This window comes from Geotrypetes seraphini, chromosome 1, assembly GCF_902459505.1.
Source record: "Geotrypetes seraphini chromosome 1, aGeoSer1.1, whole genome shotgun sequence".
NCBI classification, from domain to species: Eukaryota; Metazoa; Chordata; class Amphibia; order Gymnophiona; family Dermophiidae; genus Geotrypetes; species Geotrypetes seraphini.
Window position 1 is genome coordinate 392,462,709 of NC_047084.1, and position 27,957 is coordinate 392,490,665.

General features: G+C 43.7%; 1 protein-coding gene across 6 annotated transcripts in view; it reads right to left on the reverse strand.

Moving 5' to 3' along the window:
* LOC117347070 (oocyte zinc finger protein XlCOF7.1-like) overlaps nucleotides 1–27,656 on the reverse strand; it is a 271,337-nt gene extending 243,681 nt beyond the window's left edge. For all 6 annotated transcript variants that reach the window (XM_033917479.1, XM_033917469.1, XM_033917426.1 and 3 more), the window contains exon 1: nucleotides 27,409–27,656. The gene's annotated coding sequence lies outside the window, so the exon portion shown is untranslated. The remainder of the gene's footprint in view (nucleotides 1–27,408) is intronic.
* Between the last annotated feature and the right edge of the window lie 301 nt (nucleotides 27,657–27,957).

Below are 27,957 nucleotides of genomic sequence, written 5' to 3' on the forward strand. Positions count from 1 at the left end.
ATAAGTTCCTACTGGAACAGAACATACGCAAGTAAGGCTAGACTCTAATAGGGCACTGGTCTTTCACCTAAAAGCGGCCGTGCGAGTGGACTGCTGGTCTGACCCAGCATTGGCAATTCTTATGTTCTTAACTGAAAACACTTCTAAACTATCACTTTTGGTGGGAGACAATATGTCTCTTTTATAGATATGAAGCTAACTTAGCTAAAAGGTCTGGAAATATGGCCTTGTTTAAAGATGTGTGGAGCCCTTTAGAGGGTTTTGTTTAACAGTACGTGTGATAGTTTGAATGACCTGCCAGACAAATGGAAAGGTGAGAGGGTGGGGGGATATGATTTTGATGTGTTATTAATAATTTCCTAATGTAAGTATATATGTTATGATATATTTGTTTGTTCTGTAACATGTTAAAACTTAATAAAGATTGAACTAAAAAAAAAATATATATATAAGAAAGTCAGGCATGTAGCAGAATGGGAATTCCCATAATAGAGGCCACCAAATGGTAATGTTGCCAGCTGGCTTCATGTTATAAGGAACAGATTTATCTAGTCCTAACTAGCCTATTTCAAACATGGAGATATGAGAAGCAGGACATATATTCAGCAGGACAGCTAATGCATACAATTACAAATACAACTTTATGCAGATTTTTAGCCAGGGGGCACGTTCGAGCCTGAATGCTGAACATGCCAGTATAACCTTATATGGATAAGTTACCTTTACAAAGGTGCTCCTGCAGTTTCTGCAGTCAGACTTAAGCATATTAGATATCCAGACAGCAGCTAAATTATGGTCTTCTCCATATAGACTTTAAGTCCGCTCCCAGCTCTTCCCATATCCTGCCCCACTTTAACCATATAACTTTGGGCACTATAGCAACTTATACAGTCTAAAAGTAGTCTATATAGGTGCTGGAAATCTTTTTGAAAATGTATGTCTTTATCACTCACTGTTGACCTCATAAGTGCTTTTGAATATAGGGTCCCAGAACTGCACATCTATGCATGCAGTACTGGTTAGCAATCCACTTAGGATGTGTCCATTATAGTTTCACGTTTCAATCTTATTAATAGCTTGATGTACTGCTATCAGAGCTGCCATCTATGTGATTGACAATAATTAAAAATAACATAGCTTATGAGAAGAGGGAAAAGTATAGATGAGTAAGAGGACGAAATGTACATAAATGTAAAAGAACAGGCAAAGCAAGGAAAATGAAGAAATTTTTTTAAAATGTATTTACCACCCTTTAAGGAATTCACTCAAGGTTGTCACACCCCACAAGCTCCTGTTCACGGCAGCGAGCTGTGGACCCCGTGACCGCAACTGTCCAAACGTGTACCCTTTGACCAGTGTATCCTCCAGGCCTTCTTAGGCGCCTGCCTAAGGTACAATGACAGGTTCTGTGTCATTACAGAAACCAGGCAAGGGAAAAGAAATTCACACACCTTCAAAACAAGATTAGCAGAATAATAAAGTTGAGTTTTATTCTTATGTTTCTGGATTATTTTGTACAGTTATTCATAGCATCTTGCAACAATTCTCACACAGGTTGTAGAAAACATAAAACTTTAGGTTAAGTTGAACACTCTGGTTTTATGCATACCAGCCTGACTCTCATGTCCAGAAGATAAACTCAAAATAATCCCTTTAGGCTGGACTCTAGTCTTTGTAACATAGTCCTCTTCACCAGCCTTTTGTGTGTCAAGGATGGCCTCAGCAAAATTCCTTCTCCATGCAAAGGCAGAAGAAAAACCAAAACTATACTCCTGCAGTCCAGGCAAAATAAAGCTTTTACAAAAAAAAAAAAGTCAAAAAGAAAACAGCTAACATTGCAGCACTGCCACAGAGTGCCTGCAGATAAGGACCCCTCCTTAAAAGAAGCTCCCCTGTGCTTGCCGTTCCAGCGAAGCTTTATCTTCCTTAATTAACCTTCAGCTGGCCTGAGAGGGAACCAACAAACTCAGTGCTACAGTGAAATTTCACAGTTCAATTATATCAGTGCTTCTGAAGATAAGCTTTGCTAAGCTCCCCAGCGTTTGGCATACAAGCACTTTTCACTCACACCTTTAAGCAAAAAAAAAAAAAAAAACAACTGGTAAGCAACAAAACAAAGCCATTCACTTCCCAACTTTTCTCAGTTTGTGTCCATTGCCTCCAAGCATTCATTAGGCAGACTAGATACTCCAATGTCCATGGGTTCATAGCTTTGGACTTGTTCCTCTGCTTCAATCTCCAGCACCTCAGACATCTTCACAATTAGGACTAAGTTCCCCACACCTCCGTGGAGGAGCAGTGTGCCCTCCTGGGCTCCCGGGCTTGTAATTCCTCCCAAATCTCTCTGTGACAAGCCTCGTGGTTGCAGGATTGTCACAAGGTGTACAGCAAGAGTAAGTCAAACATAAGCAATAAGCAGTAATCAAATAACAATATAAAGCATATCACATTAGGCTACTTACAATGTCAACACATTGTGCAATAAAACATTTTAATAGACAGCAGAGGGTAGGAGCACAGATGGCACATATAGATAGAGTAACAGGAATAAGAAAATTTAAAGAAAGTTACATATAAGGTCAGCATACATAACATAACATAAGTTTTTATTTGTATACCGCACAAATGCCTTTCGGTTCAAGGCGGTGTACAAAATTACATCAAGGAAAATTGTTAACATTAAGTCAAATTAAACCATACCACGGTACATAGATATTCCCTGTCTGTCCCAGAAGGGAAATATTCTTAAAACCAATAGGAGGAAATTTTCTTCACTCAGAGAATAGTTAAGCTCTGGAACGCATTGCCAGAGGATGTGGTAAGAGCGGATAGGTTTACCGGCTGTAGCTTGGGTTACCTATTGCCGTTATTCTAGTATAGAATTGTATTTCTAATTGTGAAAATTTCCTTTCTTGATCTCTGTAATTGTGGACTAAATATTAGTTAATGTTTTCATTACATCTGGACTAGCAATAATAATAAAGGACTCCCTAATAAAGGACTCCCTAACCCTAAACATACTAGAAAAAACATCCACCCCGCAAATGGACCTCCTCACCTGTCACCTTACAAACACAACACTAAAAAGCACACTAAACTGCATGCTCTGTCATATAACACCAGGTAACTGGACTACAGTGAGACCCGAATTTGAAAACTTCATCTACCAAAACTCTCTAACAGCAGAATATAACCTCATCCTGGGAGACTTAAACCTTCACCTAGAAGACTCAACCTCCACACCAGCAAAAAACTGTCTCTTTCCTCAATGCCTTATCCTTCCAAATCCTAAACCCACAAACCACACATGAAAAAGGCCATCAACTAGACATCGCAGCATTCATGACCCACCAAACATCCACCCCAGAAATCCTAACCCCCAACGGAACCTGGTCCCCCTCCCTCTGGTCAGACCACCACACATACAACTTCAACCTCAACTGGACCAAGACCAAAACTACACCTCAATCCAAAAAAATAACATACACCTCACGCAAACATATCGAGCCAACCATTTTCTGGACAAAAGTAGATGAAACAATCCAAGACTGCGACCCTAAAGACTTCATCTCTCACTGGAAAAATATATCAACCAACATCCTTGATGATCTAGCCCCACTTCACACCAAAACCAGAACCAGTAGGAAATCAGACCAATGTTTTGACAACGAACTACTCCAACTCAAAAGACAGTGTAGAAGACTTGAAAGAAAATGGAGAAAAACAAACCTAGATCAAACAAAAATCGCTTGGAAAAAAATCAACAAACAATACAAACTTCTACTAAAGGACAAGAGGAAAACTCATTACACAAATCTTATAGGCACAGAAACCCAAGACTCTAAAAAACTATTTCAAATCTTAAAAGACCTCACAGATACCAAACCCTACACAACCACTACTAATATCCCTCCCCCCTCAGCTACCCTCCTAGCAGAACACTTCAAGAACAAAATCACAAACGCCAGAGCCACCCTCAATGTTACCCCATTCCACATAAACATAATCACAACTCACTCCACAGACAAAGATTCAACTGCAGCAGACAGAACTTGGTCTCATTTCCCCAATATACAATGGTCCGAACTCAACAGACTCTTCAAAAAATACAGCCATGCCTCCTGTGACCTCAACCACTGCCCTTCATATCTCCTTACTACCTCCGGTGTAAAATTCCATACTCTACTTCTACAATGGATTCAAACCACGCTCAAAGACAGCATTTTCCCCTCGGTCCTCAGCGAAATCATCATCACCCCAATCCAAAAAGGCCTAAAAGGACCACCAGATCAGCCATCCAACTTCAGACTTATTGACTCAATACCACTATATGTCAAACTCACAGAAGGCCTAGTAGCCATACTCCTCAAGTGTTCCCGCTAAGCTGCGCTGGGGTGCGCTGACGCACAAAATATTACCTCGCAGCGCACAAGTTTCTCGTCACAGCGCACACAGTGTAGAGCACAGTTCTTCAACCGCACCGCCGGTCCGCAAACAAAATCTTGCCGGTCCGCGAAGGATTCGGTCCCCGCCGCAACGAAAGGCCGGCGTCAGCTGACTTGCAACTTCCTGTTGCAGTCGCTGTGCCGGGACTCCTGCCTTCGCCGGGACTCCTGCCTTCCACCGCGTTTGCCTCCTGCCTTGTCTCCGCACCTCCAGACCAGCAGCGGCAGCTGTGTATGCTTTTAACTTCGGCACAGAGCTGCCCCTAATCAATAGTTTAGCGCGGTTTCATAAGGCAGCCTCGGGGCCTTTGCTAGGCCGGCCCACATCGCATCATCGAAGCGGGCCGGCTATCAAAGGCCCCGAGGCTGCCTCATGAAACTGCGCTAAACTATTGATTAGGGGCAGCTCTGTGCCGAAGTTAAAAGCATACAGAGCTGCCGCTGCTGGTCTGAACTCTTGGGCCGCTGAAGGAGGGCAAAAAGCAGCTGTCCTGGAGGTTTCCCTTCCTCTCGCCTTTACAGGTTCCTTTTTTCCACCTTTTTTTTTTTTCCTTCAAACGGCAACGGGCCCCAGCATCGACATCAATCAAGTAAGTTCCACTGTCAATCAAGCGGTTCTGCTCGGCCAAAGCTTCCCCTGTGACATGAGCCACCCTCAGGGGAAAGAAAGTGACCCACAAAGGTGAGGGGAAGGGGGGCAGATGATGGAAGTTGGGGGGGGGGGGGAGAGAGAGAGAGAGAGAAGGGGCAGATGATGGAATGGAGGAGATGAGAGAGAGAGAGAAGGGGACAGATGATGGAAGTGAGAAGAAGGAAGAGAGAGCAGAAGGCAGATGGATGTCAGTTGAGAAGGGAGAGCAGATGCTGAATGGAAGTGGGGAAAGAACACATACTGGATGGAAGGAGGAGATAAATAAAGGGGGAAGAAAATAGTAAGATAATGGAGGGGTGAGGGAAAGGGGTGACAAGCTGTGTGTAGACACAGTGAAAAGAGGGAAACGGGACTAAATAGTAAGAAAGAATTTAATTTAGATGGAGGCAGAAAATAGAGAAGGAAGACCAGAGAAGAAAAGGGAAGAGAGAGCAGAGAATGATCAGATCTGAGTGGAGGAAATGAGAAGAGAGATATGCTAAAAACCACAGGGGGGAGGGAAGGATAGAGATGCCAGACCATGAGGGGAACAGAAGGAAGATGATGGATGCTAGACCAAATTGGGGGGTGGGGGGGGGCAGGAGGAGAGATGGCAGGGAAAGACAGACAGTGAATGGAAGGGGCAGATGCTGGACTGAAGAGACAGAGAAGGTTATCATGCTGCTGTACCGGGCCATGGTACGCCCTCACCTGGAGTACTGCGTCCAGCACTGGTACTTTAAGAAGGACACGGTACTACTCGAAAGGATCCAGAGAAGAGCAACTAAAATGGTTAAGGGGCTGGAGGAGTTGCCGTACAGCGAAAGATTAGAGAAACTGGGCCTCTTCATCCTTGAGCAGAGGAGATTGAGAGGGGACATGATAGAAACATTCAAGGTACTGAAGGGAATAGACTTAGTAGCTAAGGCAGGGAGAACGAGAGGGCACTCTCTAAAGTTGAAAGGGGATAGATTCCATACAAACGTAAGGAAGTTCTGTGGTAGAAAGCAACATATTTATTTGGCTCCTTCAGAACCAACTTCAGCACAGAGACACTACTAGGCTCCCTCATAGATACAATCAGACAACAACTAAGCACAGGAAAAAAAATTATTCTCATACAACTGGACCTAACTGCAGCATTCGATCTAGTAGACCATAATATCCTTCTGCAAATATTGGATGCAATAGGTATCTCAGACAAAGTATACTCTTGGTTTGAAGGCTTCCTAAAATCCAGAACCTACAGTGTAAAATCTAACAAAGAAAAATCAGAACCTTGATCAAACCCCTGCGGAGTACCACAGGGATCCCCACTATCCCCTGCCTCCCTCGGAACACATCTAGACAATCTAGGCATAACCACCTACAGTTACGCGGATGACATTACCATTCTCATACCTTATGATCAATCAAAGTCCCCCATGACAAAAACACTACATCGAACACTAGATACGATTATGACCTGGATGAAAGATCACAAACTTAAACTCAACCCAGACAAAACCAAATTCATTCTCTTCGAAAATGACAAAATCCAAATCATAGCCAACCTAGAACTCAACTCAATCAACTACCCCATCTGAACCACCATAAAACTACTAGGAATAACTATAGACAGATGCTGTACCATGCAACCGCAAATAAACAATACAATACAGAAATCCTTCGCTATCATGAGAAATCTGAGACAAATCCAGAAATTCTTTGAAAGAACACAATTCCAGCTTATAGTACAATCACTAATCCTAGGACTGCTGGACTATTACAACATCCTCTTCCTCCCATGCCCAACCTCTATGACCAAACAACTACAAACAATCCAAAATACAGCTTTAAGACTCATCTACTCATTGAGAAAACATGACCATATCACAGAAGCCTACATCAACTCACACTGGCTACCAATCCAAGAAAGAATACAATTCAAATTCTACTGCATGTTATTTAAAACACTTAACGGAGACAGCCCGTCCTACCTGAACAACTGCCTCATCCCAGCATCCACAACCAGACACAGAAAAACGCATTCCCCATTCATAACCCCCCCCGATCAAAGAAGTAAAACGATCAAAACTACACGACGGCTTCCTAGCCACTCAAGCAGCAAGACTGGATAACCAGATCTCCAACCTTCTGATGTCCACCCCAGACTACAAGACATTCAGAAAAGAACTAAAAACTATACTTTTCAAGAAATTCCTGAAACAGCCCTAACCTCATGTACTCTCTAAATCACTAAAATAGACAGAGGATCTACCCTTTACTATCATAGCAAGGACAATTGTGCTCCCATTGAAACCCCAGTCTACAAATCTTTTGTTAAGCCTCCTTGTTCTTAACCAACAAAAAAACACCAAAGATCTACTCTTTACCAATCTAGCAAACCAATTGTTCTCCCATTGTAACCCTGTTTATAAATCTTCTGTAAGCCGCCTTGAACCGCAAGGTAATGGCGGAATAGAAATCCCTAATGTAATGTAATTAGGCGATTTTGTTTTTTTTGTTGTTTGTTTCCGATCTTTTTCAAGTTATGTATGCTTGATTAAATTTAAAAGGCTATAAATAAAAAATTAAAAAAAAAAAAGAGCGGATAGGTTTTAAGAAAGGTTTGAACAAGTTCCTAGAGGAAAAGTCCATAGTCTGTTATTGAGAAAGACATGGGGGAAGCCACTGCTTGCCCTGTATTGGTAGCATGGAATATTGCTACAGCTTGGGTTTTAGCCAGGTACTAATGATCTGGATTGACAACTGTGAGAACGGGCTACTGGGCTTGACGGACCATTTTTCTGACCCAGTAAGGCTATTCTTATGTTCTTATCTGTGCTTAGTAGCTTAAAGAACAAATGGTAGGAACTATGGGGCTCATAATCGAAAGATAAAAATGTCCAAAAACTGGCCTAAGTCGGCACTTGGACAATCATAAACGAAAGACGTCCAAGTGCCGATAATTAAAATGGGTTTTGGACGTGTTTACAAACGACCTAGGCCTTCCCAGTGCAGCTGAATGACCAGAGCTAAACGGGGCATTTCAGGAGGCGTGTCGAGGGCGGGATTTGGGCCATGCTAGACTTAGTCATACTGAATGTATAATCAAAACTTTTACAACACAGCCTAGACGGAACTTAGATATTGTGACTTAGGCCATTTAAAACATGGTCTATGTCACAAAAAACTATATAAAGGTGACCAGATAAGCACTGCAAACATAGTACAGACCTCCACACACTACCCCAGTGATCACTGACCCCCCCACCCCTTCCCCCATAAAAATCGTAATCACAACTTTAAATATCTGCCTCCAGAACATCAGCACCCGGCAGCCTGCCATAGGAAAGCCTAGTAGAGCTGCACAGAGCCGGCTTAAATCGTCTTGGGGTGGGTTAGGGACCCATGGAGAGGAGGACCCAGGCCCATAAGCCACTGTAATCACTGCATTCATGGTGAAACATGTGCACTCCCCCCAAAAAAAACCAAACCCTTTTGTACTACCATATAAGTGGCTCCTGCAGCCATAAGGGCTATTGGGATTGTAGACAGATGGGTATAGTATGTTTTATGGGTGTTTTGGGGGGCTCACCATGACCTATAAAAGAGCTGTAGTGAGATATTTATGGGCACCCTTTTTGTGACGTTCATAGCAGTGCCCTGTAAGGTACCCCACTATTCAGGTACCATGTTTGGGTGCCCAGCCCATTACTTTGCTGACCCCTCCCACGTCCAACAGGGCTTATTCTAGGCATTTTTGACTTGGACAAATATTTAGATGAAAATGTGTTAGTGCAACAGGAGAGAGTGGGCATCTCTCCTGCTGCAACAGCTGGGTCGGCGGGTATTTTAGGGTAGCAGGAGAGAGTGGCCATCTCTCCTGCTGCGGGGGGTGGGGGTGTTGTGTTCGCTGTTGCTCCAGGGAAGGGATGTTGTGATGCAGCAGGAGAGAATGGGCTTCTCTCCTGCTGCATCACAACACAGGCTTTCTAGCAGTCTCTGACACTGACTGGCACCCCTGGATCAGTCGCTTATTTTTGTCGCCAAAATCCAACATCACTTTTTGAAAATGGCTCGGCATTTTTTAAGAATCCACTGGAGGGCTCATTTCACTGCTGAAGAAACCATTTGCTTGTTAGTGTCGGAGACTGCTAGAAACCTCGCTAAAGACAGAGATAATCCCTTTTTATAATCTGCCGCTAAACTGCATACATGCTACATAGCTGGAAAACAGTTTAGCGACGGTATAAAAATTTTGAGAATCTTGCCCTTAGAGAAGATGACATTTTTCAGTGTCCTTAGTGCTGAATTGAGCATTCTCTCCATTGTTTACTAAAGATGAGATAACTAAGCTAACATTTCTTTCTCATGTTTTAACAGGACAATCTAATGTAAAGACATGAGAAAATAGAAACAGAGAAACATGATGGCAGATAAGGCCAAATAGTCCATCGAGTCTGCCCATCTGTAGTAAACATTATCTATTTCTCAGAGACATTCCATGTGCCTATCCCACACCTTCTTGAATTCAGACACAGTCTCTCTACCACTTCTTCCAGGAGACTGTTCCATGCATCTGCCACCTTTTCTGTAAAAAAGTATTTCCTCTTTAACTTCATCCTATGCCCTCTCATTCCAGAGCTTCCTTTCATTTGAAAGAGATTCAACTCATACGCATTTATGCCACGTAGGTATTTAAATGTCTCTATCATATCTCCCTTTCCTACCTTTCCTCCAAAGTATACATATTTAGATCTTTAAGTCTGTCCCCGTACACCTTATAACAAAGACCACGCACCATTTTAGTAGCCTTCCTCTGGACCAACTCCATCCTTTTTATATCTTTTTGAAGATGCAGTCTGCAGAATTTTTGAAGATGCAGTCATACTCTAAATGAGGTCTTACCAGAGTCTTATACAGGGGGATCAATACCTCCTTTTCCCTACTGGCCATAACTCTTCCTATGCACCCTAGCATCCTTCTAGCTTTCACCGTCACCTTTTCAACCTGTTTGGCCACCTTATCATCACATATAATCACACCCAAGTCCCACTCTTCTTTCATGCACAAAAGTTCTTCACCCCCTAAACTGTACCGTTCCTTCGGGATTTTGCAGCCCAAATGCACAACCTTGCATTTCTTAGCATTAAATTTTAGCTGCCAAATTTCAAACCATTCTTCAAGCTTCGCTAGGTCTTTCTTCATATTATTCACACCATCTGGGGTGTCTATTCTTTTGTAGGTTTTGGTATCATCCGCAAAGAGGCAAATCTTACCTGACAGCCCTTCAGCAATATCGCTTATAAAAATATTAAAAAGAAGAGGCCCAAGAACAAAACCTTGAGGCATACCACTGGTGACATCTCTTTCCTCAGAGCGATCTCCATTTACCACTACCCAGTGGCGTACCTAGGGTATGTGGCACCCGGGGCCCATCATTTTTTGACACCCCCCCCCCCCATCTATATGAAAAATATGATTTTTAGTACCAATCTACCAGTGGCGTACCTAGGGTATGTGGCACCCGGGGCCCATCATTTTTTGACACCCCCCCCCCATCTATATGAAAAATATGATTTTTAGTACCAATCTACATATCGCACCACAAGAGTGTACCTAGGAAAAGGCTGCATCTTAAACATTGCAGTGAGCACTAGAACACCAACACATACATTGTAAAACTAAACAAGCCAGATCCCGCACAGTCAATTGGTCCTGTAGTCAATGCCAACTGAAAACTATGTCTTTTTCAGAACACACAGAACAGAGATACACCCTCGCCCAAAATGGAATAATCACAAACTAAAAATAGAAATATGTAGACAAAAGTTAAACTGATCCGCCAAGAAACCAGACCCTGGATACAATGCAACACCACAAAAAACAGTAACACATGTCCTCTAATACAGTGCAAAATATAAAGACAGTAGATGTAAATTTGAAAAACCTGATACATAACAATCACCACTTTATAAATTAACAAATAAAAATAAAACAAATAATGAGAAATAAAAAAATACCATTTTATTGGACTAATCCCCGTAAGCTCGGTCCCCATCCCCGCAAACCACCTGATTCCATCCACACAAGCCTTGAATTGTTTATATTAAAGTATAAAAAGAAACAATATTCTGTACAATTGTCAATTTATAAATCAGCGTCTTCTCCCCACTCTCTTCCCCATTTCCCTTCAGCATCCTCAGCCCACTCTCTCTCCACTTTCCTTCAGCGCACGCACATAAAAACAAGCATGTAATTTTATATCATTTTCATTCTATTCATTCATAGAAATTAAAGTCTAGATAATGCCAGTCACATAACAAAACATGATTTTACAAAAATAATTCCCTGCAGTCAAGCCTGCAAGGATTACTAGATGTCTTTCAGCAGTTCCCCTCCCTCCCTCCCCCTTACCTTTGTGGCCAAGTCAAAATGATCTACCAACAATAAAATTTTAAAAACACAAAGCACACTGTACGCAGAGAAAATGTTAATTATCATTTATATTCCGCGGGTTTTCAAAGAGGTCAAGGCAGATGACTTTATGCAATGTCACCTCAGTAACAACTATACAAAAATAGACAAATATTCCCCCTCCCTTTTTACTAAACTGCGATAGCGGTTTTTAGTGTAGGGAGCTGCGCTGAATGCCCCACGCTGCTCTCGACGCTCATAGGCTCCCTGCGCTAAAAAACTCTATTGTGGTTTAGTAAAAGGGGGCCATAGTGCAAAATATAGACAGCAGATATAAATTTTCAAAACGGACACATTTTGATCACTAAGTTGAAAATAAAATCATTTTTCCTACTTTTTTGTCTGGTGATTTCATGAGTCTCTGGTCCTTCTTCTGGTCCTTCTTCTTTCTCTCTCCCCCTGGCTCCCCTCTTTATTTCTGCCTTTCTTTCTCTCTCCTCCTGGCCCCCCTCTTTATTTCTGCCTTTCTTTCTCTCCCCTTGGTCCCCCTCTTTCTTTCTGCCTTTCTTTCTCTCTCCCCCTGGCCCTCCTCTTTCTTTCTGCCTTTCTTTCTCTCCCCCTTGACCTCCTCTTTATTTCTGCCTTTCTTTCTCTCCCCTTGGTCCCCCTCTTTCTTTCTGCCTTTCTTTCTCTCTCCCCCTGACCCCTCTTTATTTCTGCCTTTCTTTCTCTCTCCCCCTGCCCCCCCTCTTTATTTTTTCCTTTCTTTCTCTCTCCCCCTAGCCCGCACAAAGCCATCGTGCCGATTTCTCCACTTCCACGATTCTTTCCCTACCCTCACCCCCAAGCCAGCAGCCGATTTCTCCCTGCTCCTTCCCCGATGTCCTGATGTCCTGAACTTCATCGGGCAGCAGCAGCATTCACAATTCACTGCTGTTGCCCGCTTCAGGCCTTCCTCTCTGTCGGGTCCTGTCTTCATGAAAACTGGAAGTAGGCAGGACCCGGCAGAGAACAAGGCCTGAAGCCGGCAACAGCAGCGAATTGTAAACGCTGCTGCTGCCCGAAGAAGGTAATGGAGCACCGAGGCAGTCCGCTTCTCCCCCCTCCCAGCCGAACCCCCGCTGACCCTCCTATCTCCCCCCCCCCGTGAACCTTTCCGACCTTCCCAGCGAAAGCAGCAAACCTCCTTCGCGGCTTTCTCCTCCCTCTGCCGCGTTACTGATGACGTCATCAGTGATGCGGCAGAGGGAGGATAAAGCCGCTTTCGCTGCGAGGGTCGGAAAGGTTCACTTGGGGGAGGAGAGATAGGATGGTCAGCGGGGTTTCGGCTGGGAGGGGGGAGAAGCGGTCTGTCTTGGTGCTCCAAGGCCTGGCGCCATTACCTTTTTCGATAATGGCGCCGATGCTGCTTTCGCTGGGAGGGTAGGAGCGCGATAGGGACCGGGCCAGCTGTGCACCCCCCCCTAAGGCGGCACCCGGGATGGACCTCCCCCTCGCCCCCCTTGGTACGCTACTGCCCTGGGGAAACAGCCTGCAACAAGATCGCGCGATGCCAGAGATCTTTGCCTGCTTCGGCTGTTTCCTCCGCCGCGGTCCCGCCCCTCCTCTGACATCAGAGGAGGGGCAGGACCGTGGCGGAGGAAACAGTCGAAGCAGGCAAAGATCTCTGGCATCGCGATCTTTCTGCAGGCTGTTTCCAGACACGACACCCGGCGCAGGGGGGGGAACTGGACCGGACCGGGAGCACCCCCTCAGGGCTTGGTACCCGGGGCGGACCGCCCCTCCCGCCCCCCCCTTGGTACGCCACTGCCACTACCCTCTCTCTTCTTCCACTTAACCAGTTCCTGACCCAGCCTGCCACTTTGGGGCCCTCCCCAAGAGCACTCAGTTTATTTAATAGCTGTCTGTGTAGTATACTGTCAAAGGCTTTGCTAAAATCTAAACACACCACATCTAGCGCACTCCCTCTATCCAATTCACTGGTTACCCTGTCAAAGAAATTGATCAGATTTGTCTGACAAGACCTACCTCTAGTGAATCCATGTTCCCTCTGGTCCTGTAATCCACCGGATTCCAGAAAATTCACTATTCTCTGTTTTAAAAGCGTTTCCATTAATTTCCTTATCACAGAAGTCAGACTTACTGGCCTGTAATTCCTTACTTCTTCCTTACATAGAAACATAGAAACATAGAAAGATGACGGCAGATAAGGGCCATAGCCCATCAAGTCTGCCCACACTATTTACCCACCCTCTTAAATCTACTGACCCCCTAAAGAATAATTGTAATTATACTGTCACTCTACTGACCCGCTCATTCAGTCCTAGTGACCCTATCCCTTGGCATGACCTCGTAGGGATCCCACATAGGTATCCCATTTGTTCTTGAAGTCTGAGATGCTGCGTGCCTCGACCACCTGCACTGGAAGCTCGTTCCAATGCTCAATCACTCTCTCCGTGAAGAAGTATTTCCTGGTGTCTCCACGAAACTTCCCTCCCCTGAGCTTGAGCGGATGTCCTCTTGTGGTCGAGGGTCCCCTGAGAAGAAAGATATCATCTTCCACCTCTACCCGTCCCGTGATGTACTTAAATGTCTCAATCATGTCTCCCCTCTCCCTACGCTCCTCGAGAGTGTAGAGCTGCAATTTGCTCAGTCTTTCTTCGTACGGGAGACCCTTTAGCCCCGAGACCATCCTGGTGGCCATCCGCTGAACCGATTCAACTCTGAGCACATCCTTACGGTAATGTGGCCTCCAGAATTGAACACAGTATTCCAGATGTGGTCTCACCATGGCTCTGTACAGTGGCATCATGACTTCAGGTTTCCTGTTGACGAAGCTTCTCTTGATACAGCCTATCATTTGCCGTGCTTTAGATGAAGCCTTCTCCACTTGAGTGGCTGCTTTCATGTCAGCACTGATGATTACTCCTAAGTCTCGTTCTGCCGTAGTCCTTGCTAAAGTTTCTCCATTCAGGGTGTAAGTTCTGCAAGGATTTCCGTTGCCGAGATGCATGACCTTACATTTCTTGGCATTGAAGCCCAGCTGCCAGATCAAGGACCAACTTTCTAAAGTACGCAGGTCTTGCTCCATAGCATCCTGAAGATTATAGCCGTTTACTACATTGCATAGTTTGGCGTCATCAGCGAATAAGGTTACCTTGCCTTGGAGCCCTTGAGTCAGATCCCTAATGAATATGTTGAAGAGGAGTGGGCCCAGGACCGAACCCTGTGGTACTCCGCTGGTCACCTCTGACATTTTAGAAAGGGTACCGTTGACCACCACCCTCTGAAGTCTGCCACTAAGCCAATCTTTAACCCATGCAGTTAGAGTCTCTCCTAATCCCATAGAATTCATCTTGTTCAGCAGCCTGCCTTACTTCCACTTTTGTGGAGAGGGACCACATCCACCCTTCTGCATTCCTCTGGTACCATTCCCGACTCTAAAGAAGCATTGAAAAGGTCAGTAAGCGGAGCCACCAGAATTTCCCCAAGTTCCTTCAGCACCCTTGGATGTACATCATCCAGCCCCATCACTTTGTCTACCTTTAATTTAGCTAGCTCCTCATGAACACAACTCTCTGAAAATCAATTAGGGTCCACCACTCCACAATCCCTATTCGCATTTGCTTTCTGTGGTCCTGTTCCCAGATCTTCAGCCATGAGCACAGAACAGAAATATTTGTTAAGCAATTCAGCCTTTCTTTTTTATCAGCTTCTTCATATTTCTCCTCTTCACTTGAGTCTCACAATGCCACTTTTCTACTTCTTCATATCACTGATATCTCTAAAAAATGTTTTGTCTCCCCATTTTACCGTGTCAGCTATTTTTTTCTTCCATTTGTATCTTTGGTTTACTGACTTCTCGACCAGCCTCTCTTAACTTTTCCAGATATTTTGCCTGTCTTCTTCTTTCTGCGATCTTTTACAGTTTATGAAAGCTAACCTCTTATATTCCTCTTAGGTGTCGAAACACTGGCCGTGTTGAGTCCAGACCTGATAAAGACTCAATCTGATGACATTTCCATGGTTGGTGGCTTCTCTTCCTCACAGCTTTTGTGTTAGGACAAATAGCCTACCATTTTACAAATTGTCCTAAACTCAAAACTAGTCAACCAGAACTACCTCTACATGACATGTGTAGAACCAGATACTTTGCTCAGGATTCAGGAAGTTAGGATTGCCAATTGTCTGGCTTTTTTTAAGACAATAGCAAAATTTTACATTAATGTCCAGAAAGCAGGATATGTCTGGACATTTTTCTGAGTTTAAAACCTCTACTAGCAGTTCTCTAGTTCCCCCTTCCCCTCTTCCATGTGAGTGAGCTTTTCCTAGCTATTTCCATTCTAATTAGCAGTAGAGACTAGGAGCTAGATTTATTTATTAAAAAGTTTATATACAACTATGCGGCTTCCTTATCACATACATAAAATCTTGTTTCCCTACGATTATTACATATAACACAAGATATGTCTAAACACTAAAAATGGTTGTTAAGACTGTGCAGGTCACTATGGGTCAATTTTTTTGGCTGATTTCTAAAACAGTGATCGATGTTCAAATGGCTCCCCATGAAAATGAGTTTTGTGGAGAGCAGTCTTAATTCCATCCAATCACTCGCTTGCTCTCAGACATGCCCAGAGTTGGTTTGGAGAAGCCTGAACAGCTGAGTGGCAAGGGAAGCCCCAAAGCGGCCTCTTGCCACTCAGGAAATCAAGTTGGGGGAGGGGGGGGCTAGGCACGGCATTTTTTTTATGGGGCAGATATTGTGCATGTGTTAACACACACACATAAAGAAAAAAATGTCAGAACTGGTGGTAACACACAGACCTGTCGCTTTATTTCAGGTCAGTTTTACCAGTCAGTGCACACTTTGCGACGTTAGGCCATCAGATAGCTTGTTTTAATATTAATAACCTAATTTTAATAGTAATGAGGTCATTTGCATGCCAGAATCAGAGACTGTATGACTGGAGAGAAAACCATGCAGTGAGCTATTTTGAAAAATCGGGTTGCCAAATTCCATTGGTCACTAAAACACGATCAGAGTGTTTAGTGCATCTAGGCCTGGGTAAAATCCAGCCAATGGGAAGGCAGTAGAGGCAGAGGACTGAAAGGCAGCTCTAATCAAAAGGAAGGAAAGAAATAATCTGGAGGAAGTTCTGTGTTTTCAAAGTGAAGTTTCTGCATATGATAGGGTGGGGAAGAGAAATAAATCTCTCTTAAAAACGCTCCAGTTTCTATGGGAGCACCAGTTCCAACTGCTGCAGTATACTGTAAATACACAAATACTTTGATTCACTGTAACATACTGAGGAATTGCACCTTTCAAACTGCCTTTCCCACTTTTCTCCTAATTACAGACACATAGAAAGCACACACACACACACGTGCAAGCATGCATATACCCTCCCCAACACACACATACATACAGAGAGATTGGAAAGAATTCCATGAGCCATGTTCTGTAATGCTTTTCCCACTTGTTGCTTTTTTTGCATATGTTCTTCAACTTCTTCACAGCAATTTCAGCTTTGCCATTAGCTTTTAAGTACCTTGATGATGCAGTAACATGTTCAAATCCCTGCTCAGCAGAAAACTTTTTTAAATTACAGGTAAGTAAATTGAGGGCCATTATCTGAGATCATCTGATCAGGTTGGCCATATTGTGCAAACTGTACCCTGCAACACTTGATTGTGGCTTCATCAGACATATCTGGGAGTAGTTGAATTTCACATAAGTCTGCATGGTGATCCATTATCAACAGGACCTCTTTCCCAGCAATGCTAAATAAATCCACGCTGACAATCTGCCAAGACTGCAATGGTATGTCATGTGAAATTATAGTTTCCTTCTGCTACTCACTATATGTTTAAATTTGTTTTATTATTATCGAGAAACAGCAAACATAAGATACAAGTCAAACATAGTGCGATACACAAGAAACATGTCCTCCCCTTCCATTCCCTCCCCCCTCCCTTCCCCCCCCGAAAAGGGAACAGCCACTGTCATACATGCCTGAATATATTCACTTCAATAATCGAGCTTTCGCTACGAGAGACAAAGTAGAACAAAAAGGTCTCCAACAACGAAGAAATAGAACCCCTTTTTTAGAATGTATGTCAAGAATATCCTGTCTTTCAAAACCAGCCCAATAAATCATCTGAGTCCGCCAATGTGAGACGGTAGGTGTTTGTGGGGACAACCAGCATTGTAAAATAGTCTTTATGCCCACCAGGATAGCCCTTTGGACAAATGCATTCACTCCTGGCTTAACTGGGTCCAGTGAGAATTTCAATGTAAAGAAAAAAGTCGACGTCTGTGTCCAGGAGCAGTTCCATAGGGACTGTATTATGAGCCCTATGCGCCGCCAGTAGGCTTGAATACCGGGGCATAGCCAAAACATGTGTCCAAGAGTAGCTCTGGCAGCCGCGCATCTGGGGCATCCTGCTGAAGTACTGATGTGGGCTTGGTATGCTCTTGTGGGAGCCATGTAGGCGCGAAACAAAAATTTATAGTATCGTTCCTTTTCAATTGCTGCTACCAGGATATTTGATCTCAATTTAAAGCTCCTCTTTAACATGGACTCTGTGATTGTGGTTTGTAAGTCCAAGGACCAGGATTCAGCCAAGGTTCTATAGTCAAGGTCCCCAGCCAACCCTTGCAGATAACGATGGTAAACACTGAGTGGGGTGGGGTCTTGTGTTGTTAGACTGAGGGCTTCAGATAATGTATCTTGGACAGTGTCCGGTAAAGCCTGTCTAGGTAAAGAGTTCACATAGTATAACAGTTGTCCGTAACTCAGCCAGTCATTAGCAGTTAAAATATGAGCATCTAACAATTTCTGAAATGAATAAAGGGTACCATCCGCGTTTAATACCTGAGACAGATAAAACACCCCCCCTTGGGCCCACCTAGAAGGGGCCCTTAGACCTAGTCCAGGAGCAAAAACAACATTGCCATGTATTGGTAAATAAGGTGTTACGTCCGGTCTAATGTGCAGTTGTTTGCACAGTTTCTTCCAAGTTTTCCTCAACGGAACCAGTAAAAAATCCCCATAATGCTGAGTACGCACAGGCAATGTGGAAGCATGTAGTAAATAGCTGCAATGAAAGGGTGTAAATGCAAGGCATTCAACCTCAGCTGCTGAAAAATGGGAGGTCCCACAGAGCCAATCATTTAGATGTCGAAGTTGGCATGCCATATTCATTCTCCCCAGATGTAATAGTCCAAGGCCTCCCTTGGTTACGGGTAAGAAAAGTGTACGGAGGGGTATACGCAAGCGCCTGCCACCCCACAGATACCCATTTAATGACTTGTGAAGAACACTTAGGTGTCGATGTTGTAACAACAAGGGTAATGTCTGTAATAAATACAACCATTGGGGGATAATCATCATGTTGTACAGGGCTATTCGTCCTAATAGAGATAAAGGGTAAGAGCGCCAGGCTCGAAGTCTCTGTCCCGTTTGTTGGAGCCGGGGGAGAACATTAAGCTTATATAATTGAGTTAAGTCTTGCGGGATCCAAATCCCCAGATATCGTAAGGATTTCGAGGCCCATTCCAATTGAAAGGGCCCCTGCCAGGAAGTTCGAACCTCATCTTGCAAAGGCATAACTAAGGATTTCTGTTTGTTTAAGATTAGGCCAGAGAATAGATGGAACTCGTCCAATAATTCAAGGGCTCTAGTCAGGGATTGCTGGGGGCAAGCCAGGGTCAGCAAGATGTCATCAGCAAATGCTAATACCCGTAATACTCAAGTATATATTCATGCTGGCTAGAGTACGAGAGTGCTCACAAAGTCTTTGATCTCATCTTGCATGTTAAGCCTTATAATAAAGGGTATTGCAGGCCAGATGGTAACTGGTCAGTGCGACTTGAATATTTCCAATTTATGTCCTTTCATCCTTGAAAAATCAGCATTCCCTAATTTCATCTGGTATTTCCTCCTTTTAATCTGGCCATCCAGCCAAGTTTAGACTTCAGTACTTTCAAGGTCTCATCCCTTGTGATATGCTGTATGATCTGACTGAGCCTCTTGCTTGCGACATTTAGATAATTTGCCTGGTTGATTTGTGCAATGTCAGTGTCTTCATGTTGTACCCAACTAACCCTGAAGTGTTTAGAACAAGCTTTGGACTGCTGATGGATATCTGCAGTGACTTTGCGGAATATGTCATCAACAAACATATTAGGGCCTGGCTTATCGATAATGCCGAGGTTGTAATATTGCAACATGCTTATAAGTCACTTGAGTGCACACTTATAGAGCCTTTTTGAAGCTTGATATCAGAGCTTGACTGTTTCTGCTGTTCATTACTTCTATGGCCAAGACATAATAATGTAAGTGCTGACAGGCAAACACAATACTGAGACATTCTTTTTCAGTTTGTACATAATTTTGCTTGGCTGCGGTAAACACCCTGGATGCAAAAGCCACAGGCGGACGCGGACCCTCTTGCATTAAGCAGTAGCCAAGCCAACACAGAACAACTGTGCAGTGGCGTACCTAGGGGGGCAGTCCGCCCCGGGTGCATGGGCCAAAGGGGGTGCACAGCTGGCCTGCCATTGCCGTCATCAGAAAGAAGCCGGCGCCAGTTCTCCCTCCCAATTCGCCCTGCTTCGTTTCCCGCGTGCCGACCAACTATAGCCGTCCGACATCAATTCTGACGTTGGAGAGGACGTTCTGGGCCAGCCAATCGCTGCCTGGCTGGCCCGGAACGTCCTCTCCGACATTAGAATTGACGTCGGACAGCCAGAGTTGGTCGGCCCGCGGGAAACGAAGCAGGGCGAATTCGGCGCCGGCCTGTTTCCAATGGCCAGTGGCAGCCTTTCCCCGGCGGTGGTGGCAGCATGGTGGTGGCGGTGGCATGAGGGAGGGCAGGGAGAAAAAAAGAAAGGGGGGAGCAGGGATCCAGAAAGAAAGAAAGGGGGGGACAGGGATCCAGAAAGAAAGAAAGAGGGCAGGGTGAAAGAAAAAAAAAAAATGGGTCATGGGGGGAGAGAGAGAGAAAGACAGACAGAGAAAGAAAGGGGGCATGAAGAGAGAAAGAAGAGGGCAGGGTGAAAGAAAGAAATGGGGCACGGAGAGAGAGAGAAAGACAGACATACAGAAAGAAAGAGTGCATGGAGAGAGAAAGAAAGAAGGGGACAGGATGAAACAAAGAAAAAGTTGGGGGAGGGAATGAGGTCTGGAGGAGAGGAATGAGGTCTGGAGGAGAGGAAGCATACAGGAGGCTGAAAGAAGGGAAGAAATATTGGATGCACAGTCAGAAGAATAAAGTGCAACCAGAGACTGATGAAATTACCAAACAAAGGTAGGAAAAATGATTTTATTTTCAATTTAGTGATCAAAATGTGTCCGTTTTGAGAATTTATATATGCTGTCTATATTTTGCACTATGGGCTCCTTTTACTAAACTGCAATAGCAGTTTTAGCGCAGGGAGCCTATGAGCATCGAGAGCAGCGTGGGGCATTCAGTGCAGCTACCTGCGCTAAAAAACGCTATCGCGGTTTAGTAAAAAGGGAGGGAGTATATTTGTCTATTTTTGTATAGTTGTTACTGAGGTGACATTGCATAAAGTCATCTGCCTTGACCTCTTTGAAAACCCGCATAATATAAATGATAATTAACATTTTCTCTGCGTAGAGTGTGCTTTGTGTTTTTAAAATGTTATTGTTGGTAGATCATTTTGACTTGGCCACGAAGGTAAAGGGGGGTGGAGGGAGGGGAGCTGCTGAAAGACATCTAGTAATCCTTGCAGGCTTGACTGTGCAGGGAATTATTTTTGTAAAATCATGTTTTGTTATGTGACTAGCATTATTTAGAGTTTAATTTCTATGAATGAATAGAATGAAAATGATATAAAATTACTTGCTTGTGCGTGCGCTGAAGGAAAGTGGAGAGAGAGAGTGGGCTGAGGACGCTGAAGGGAAATGGGGGAATAGAGAATGGGGAAAAGACGCTGATTTATAAATTGACAATTGTACAGAATATTGTTTCTTTTTATACTTTAATATAATACGTTCAATATAAAACAATTCAAGGCTTGTGTGGATGGAATCAGGTGGTTTGTGGGGATGAGGACCGAGCTTATGGGGATTAGTCTTATAAAATGGTATTTTCTTATTTCTCATTATTTGTTTTATTTTTATTTGCTAATTTGTAAAGTGGTGATTGTTATGTATCAGTTTTTTCAAATTTACATCTACTGTCTTTATATTTTGCACAGTATTAGAGGACATGATTACTGTTTTTGTGGTGTTGCATTGTATGCAGAGTCTGGTTTCTTGGCAGTTCAGTTTAACTTTTGTCTACATATTTTTATTTTTAGTTTGTGATTATTCCATATTGGGCAAGGGTATATCTGTCTGTGTGTATGAAAGGGATATGGCTTTCTGATAGCATCGACTGTACAGGATCAATTGACTGTGCAGGATCTGGTTTGTTTAGTTTTACAATGTATGTGTTGGTGTTCTAGTGCTCACTGTAGTGTTTAAGATGCTGCCTTTTCTTAGGTACACTCTTGTTGTGCGATATGTGGATTATTACTAAAAATCATATTTTTCATATAAATGGGGGGGTGTCAAAAAATGATGGGCCCCGGGTGTCACATATGCTAGGTACGCCACTGCAACTGTGTTCAAGCACTTTATTTCCTGCATTATTTGATCACACTTTGGAAGCTAGTGCCAAACTACAGTATATCTTTATCCAGAAGTCATCTTGAGAACTCTCATATTTCAAAGAGATGTGGCATGAACTTCCCAGGTAAGGTACAAAGCCAGTGAAACGCTTCATTGGTTTTACAGCTGAAAGTAGTAGAATATCCTGTATGTCTTTTATCTTCTCTGGGTCTGCTTTCAGGCCCTATGAAGATACAGTATTTACATAGAAGCAGATTTCCTTCATTTTGAATTGTAAATTCTTCATACTGAGCCAGCTTCACTTGCCTGCATTGATCCATTAGGGCTAAGAACATGTTATCATAGTCATGCTTAGGCTTTTCTCATTTAACATTGCGGGAATGCATCACATAAGAGTTGATATATTGGGGCAGACCAAAGGTCCATCAAGCCCAGTATCCTCTTTTCAACAGTGGTCAACCCAGGTCACAAGAACCTAGAAAGATCCTAAAAAGTAAAACAGATTTTATGCTGCTTATCCTGGGAATAAGCAGTGGATTTTCCCATGTCCATCTTGATAATGGCTTAAGGACTTTTCTTTTAGGAAATTATCCAAACCGTTTTTAAACCCTGCTAAGCTAACTGCTTTCACCATATTCTCTGGCAACACATTTCAGCTTAGGAGCCAACTTTTCAAAATGATTGGGGATGTTCAAGCTCCACGCCAGACCCCGCTTCCATAATACTAACTTGAATGCCATTTTTCCATTCATTAACAATATATAATGGTTAACCACAAAATTAAACTACACAAAGCACACTGTATGGTGCTTCTCAACATTCATTCCTTCCAGAACACCTGATCTTGGTCACACATGCAGAACACATTTATTTATTTAAAAATTTATAAACCGTATATTAACTATACGGTTTACAAAGATTACAATCATAACAGGTTAAACACCTCATACAGGTTCTCATAAAAACAGCTCTCATAAAAAAGAAGAAAAAAGAAAAGAACTAACACAGGAATGCACTAACACAGATAAATGATATGCAAATACAGGACCACAAACTAAAAGTCCTAATATATTTTCAAGTTTATTATTAGGATTTTATATACCGCCTAACAAGGTTATCTAAGCGGTTTTACAATCAGGTACTCGAGCATTTTCCCTATCTGTCCCGGTGGGCTCACAATCTATCTACCTAACATACCTGGGGCTGTGGAGGATTAAGTGACTTGCCCAGGGTCACAAGGAGCAGCACGGGGTTTAAACCCACAACCCCAGCTTGCTCAGCATACTCCTTTCTTGCTGGGGTTTTTGGATATGGATTGGGTCTCATGGTGTGGGTTTGGGATGGGGTGGGGGTTTGGGCTTTGGAGTGGGTGGGGATTGGGGGGATTCTTTGGTTGGGGTGAAAATGTGTTTGATGGTACGTTTGGTGTTCGCGACCTTGTTGTATTGTCGTGCTGTATTGTGTATTTACTGCTGATGTGCCAATAAAACATGATTTATACTAAACCCACAACCCCAGGGTGCTGAGGCTATAGCTTCAACCACTGTGCCACACACTCCTCCCAAGTTTTATTAAAATTTGATAAAACGCTGATCATATATTCTAAGTGTTTGACAATTAAAAAATTAAAATGGGGAACAATTAACATACTTATTAGCGACACAACATTATTTACATGAAAACAATAGGATAGTAGGGAGAAATACAATTTTAAAAGAAAAGAGTACAATTAAGGTTAAAAACAAGAGGGAAATGGGAGGAAACATCAATGTTGAATATAACTAATACAGAATTTGGCAAGGATGGACCCAGAGATCATTTAGCAATCATAAGCATCTTTAAATAAATAAAAAAATAAAAAGCTTTTAAGATTGCCCTTAAATTTATCTAAATTTTGCCAGACTCAGCATACAGTAAAACACCAGAGAAATAGAAACAAATACATTTTTTCCTGAACAGTGCAAAATATAGACAGCAGGTGTAAATTCTCAAAACCGCCATATTTCAATCACTAAACTGAAAATAAATTCATTTCTCCTACCTTTGTTTGGTGATTTTATTTTTCTAATCATCTTTTCCCAGTCTCTGGTTGAACTTCCTTCTCTCTGTGCTCTTAACTGTGTTTCTAGGGCCTTCTTATCCATTTGCTGGTTTTCTTTCACTTTCTGCCCTACATCCATCTTTGGCATTAACTTTAATATTCAACTTTCTTCAAATTTTTCTGCTTCCTTCTTAAAACTATCTACTGTTCCATGTCTTCTCTTCCCATCTATCCATGCGTGCTATCTCCTCACTCTTTCTGCCCTTCCTCTCTCCTCCCCTCCATCCATATGTACCATCTCCTTCCTCTTTCTTCTCCCTTATTCCCATCTTTTCTTAAACAGCATTTCTTGCATCTTTCTTTAGTATCCCTTAAAGTAGGGCTGCCCAAGTCAAGTCCTCAAGAGCTACTGGCAGGCCAGGATTTCAGGATATCCACAATGAATATGCATGAGAGAAATTTGCCTGCACTGCCTTCTTGATATGCAAATCTCTTTCTCATGCATATTCATTGTGGATATTGTGGCGGGGCCAGGGATAAGCCTAGCGCTGGCAACCCGGCTCCCGCCCCAGGCGCATGTCTGAGCACTCCCTGAAGGACCCTGCTGGATAATCCCAGTAGAAAACACACACTGCTAACTTTGGAGAGTTCAGTTTGTCCTTTTTATTACCCAGTTCAAGGCACTGGATCTTTAAACAGCCCCCTCTGCTGAGGGTATTTGAAACAAATAATATTTGAGCAATGCTTCTCCTTTAGAGAGAGTCCAAACTGCCCTTCAGGCAAATAAACCAAAAATATACAAAAACGCTTTCTTTCTGGCTTCAGCAGTTGTGCCTGAGGATACTTCAGGAAGCTTTTCCCACCTGACCCACCTGAAGTATAATGCTCCCACTACCCTTGTGCTCATGGGGTAGGGGCTGGGGAACCGTCCACCCTTTGGCTTACTGGTTTAAAGTCCTCACCCAAAAGTTCCCCTATTCAGGACTTTGTAAAGTCAGGTTACCCCGGAGGTTAATTAGTGTTCTCACCTCCTTCACTCTTTCTGCTCGGCTTATCTCTCGGCCTTTAATTCACACGGGGCACCTCCTCCTCCCCCTTTCATCTTCGCACTTCCTTACAGTCCTGCCTAAGGGATGAAGAATGCTGCACTGAGGGACGTTAACTTTCATTCCCCTCCCCCATTCATTACCTCACTGACTGTAGTTAGGCAGGAGGTCCCAGGCTGCCAAACTGCAATCCATTTCGCTTCCTTCAGAGACCTCTCCCTCTATGTCCATTAGGGACTCCCCGCTCTCTGAGGCTGGATAAGAATTCCCCTCAGAGGCAGCTACCGGCCAGCCCTGCTCTGGAAGCCTTTCTCTTCCCCTGAGCCTCTGCCTGGGAGCAAGGGTTTGTTAAATCGAGAGAGCTGTGTGACAGCGTGTTCTCTAGCCCTGGGCTGTGAGAAACAGCTCCTAGCCGTTTCCTTCCTGCTCTGCACAGCTGGTCTCTCTGCCCCAGTTCCTGAGTTCCCCCGAGTGTTCCCAGCTGTGTTGATTTTATGCTGCAGGCTCGTTCTCACTCCCCCTCTGGGTTCGTCTTGCCTGTCAGCTCCACCCCTTTCCTTAACCCTTCCTGGGACAGTTTTCTTTACCAGAGGCTTTACTGGAGAACTGCCCAAGGAATTATAAAAGGGATTATAGTGCCCTAACTCAGGTATTGTGCTTTCTGTCCTTCTCTCTCTGCCTTGCCCTGCCTGTTGGCTCTTTACAATAGGAACAGAGTTAATGGGCATCTTCCTGGGCTTCGGAATAGGGACAGCCCTTTGCATGGCAGGGTTTAAAACCGGGTTTAAACCAGTGACAGGAGCTTCCCTGTCACAATATCCTGAAAACCTGGCCTGCCAGTAGATCTCGAGGACCGGACTTGGGCAGCCCTGCCTTAAAGTCATATTGATTTTAAGATGCTCAATGATTTGACCATGTCTGTCTTGCCTTCAAGTCTCGCCTACCATTTGCCCCAGCCTACCTCAGTCCCCTCATTATTCCCTATGCCCCCTTCTTGTTCACTCTGTTCTACTTCTAATCTTTTCTCAATCTTCCCTCTTTTTGTTTATTAATCTCCCAAGGGACCAGCTTCAGTTACTTAGATCCATCCTTATGGAGCTCTTTGCCCCACTGACCCTCCAATCCGACCCTCCCACTGTGAGACGACCGACAAACCTCCCAGCTCCAGCAGCGTCGGCAGCCGCAGCACTCTAAAGATGCTGCTTTGCGGCCTTCTATTGCCCGTGACTTCCTCTGCTGCGTCACTGATGATGGCAAGGAAAGCCATGGAAAAGTAGATTTTGGGAAGAAAGCAGAAAAATGGAAGAAAGTTGAATGTTAAAAGTTAATGCTAAAGGCGGATGAATGACAGAAAGTGAAGGAGAGAAAAACAGCAAATGGATAAGAAGGCCCTGGATACACAGTTAAGAGTCTAAATGAAAGGAAGTGTAGCCAGAGACTGGGAAAGATGGTTTGAGAACCAAAATCACCAGGCAACAAAGGTAGGGGAAATGATTTTATTTTCAATTTAGTGATTGAATTGTGTCAGTTTTGAGAAATGACATCTGCTGTCTATATTTTGCACTGTTCAGGAAGAAATGCATTTGTTTCTATTTCTCTGGGGGTTATACTACATGCAGAGTCTTGCATCTTAAGGTTTTTTGATGTATATTGTAACCGGGCATGGCCAAGCTGGGCTCAGCAAGTGGCCTTACCCAGAGCACATAAACCTCAGCAGAGCTGTTATACGAGGTTCTAATGGTAGCTTGGTATTGGAATAAAGGAAGAGCAACCAGTTCAGAGTCAGAGGAGCAATTTCTCAAGAATACTTTATTGAACAAAAAAATACCAAAACAAAATCTTCAATAGACTCCTTCAGGTTTGTATCACCTGGTATCCTGGCAGCATTTAGAACACAAACATAGTCAGTTCCCAGCTTACTGTCTCCAACAGAGAAATACAAACAAAAAAAAACCCTGGTTCTTAATGTAAAGCTTTCTTCAAACACAAAAACTTTCCAGCCTTGTCTTAAGGTAATACGCATTCCACATTTTCTCCCAGCTGCCATAACAGGAAAAGATCAGCTTGTTTCCATACTTTCAATAATGGGCTGCTCTGTTTCCTCCATCGCCATACCATGTGCAAAATCTTCATCAGCTAACTCAATGCCCTGCCCAAACACAGTTTCACCACTCTCTGTGACTTCTATATCACCCACCTCTGCCTGGTCTGGTAGCCAGGAGGTAGACTGTGGCTTCTTAATTCCTTGGGCTGGCAATCTGTGACTTGCAACCAGCTGACTGGCTCTGGCTTGCTGGGTTGGGAACTGGTGTGTACTCTGAGGCTGGTGCTCCCACTGTTTCTGGAGCTAGCTCTCTTGCTTTGAGAAAGTTACTCCCTTTTCTCTTACTGCAGGAAGCTAATCCTCCCTGCAGGTGTGTTGGAGTAGCCTGCTCTCACAGAGCTCCTCACCTAGCCTAAATCAATTTGGGACTGATTAGAAGTGGCTTGTATTCCAGCCCTGCTCTTTCCTGCCCCTGGCTCTAGGCCTGCTGGGAAATGTAGTCTTTCTACTTGTTTCTTTATACCTGGCTTAGGAAAAGCTAAACCAGATCTGCCCGCTTTAGGCAAGGCTTTAGGAGGTTTCAGTGTTGGAAGGCTTGGCTTATTCCTAAGGGCTGCTTTGGGACTCTCCTAGCCGGTTTAGGAATACTTCCAAGGGTTTTAACCCTATTCCCTTTCTCTGGCAAGGCTTCCTCACTAGGAA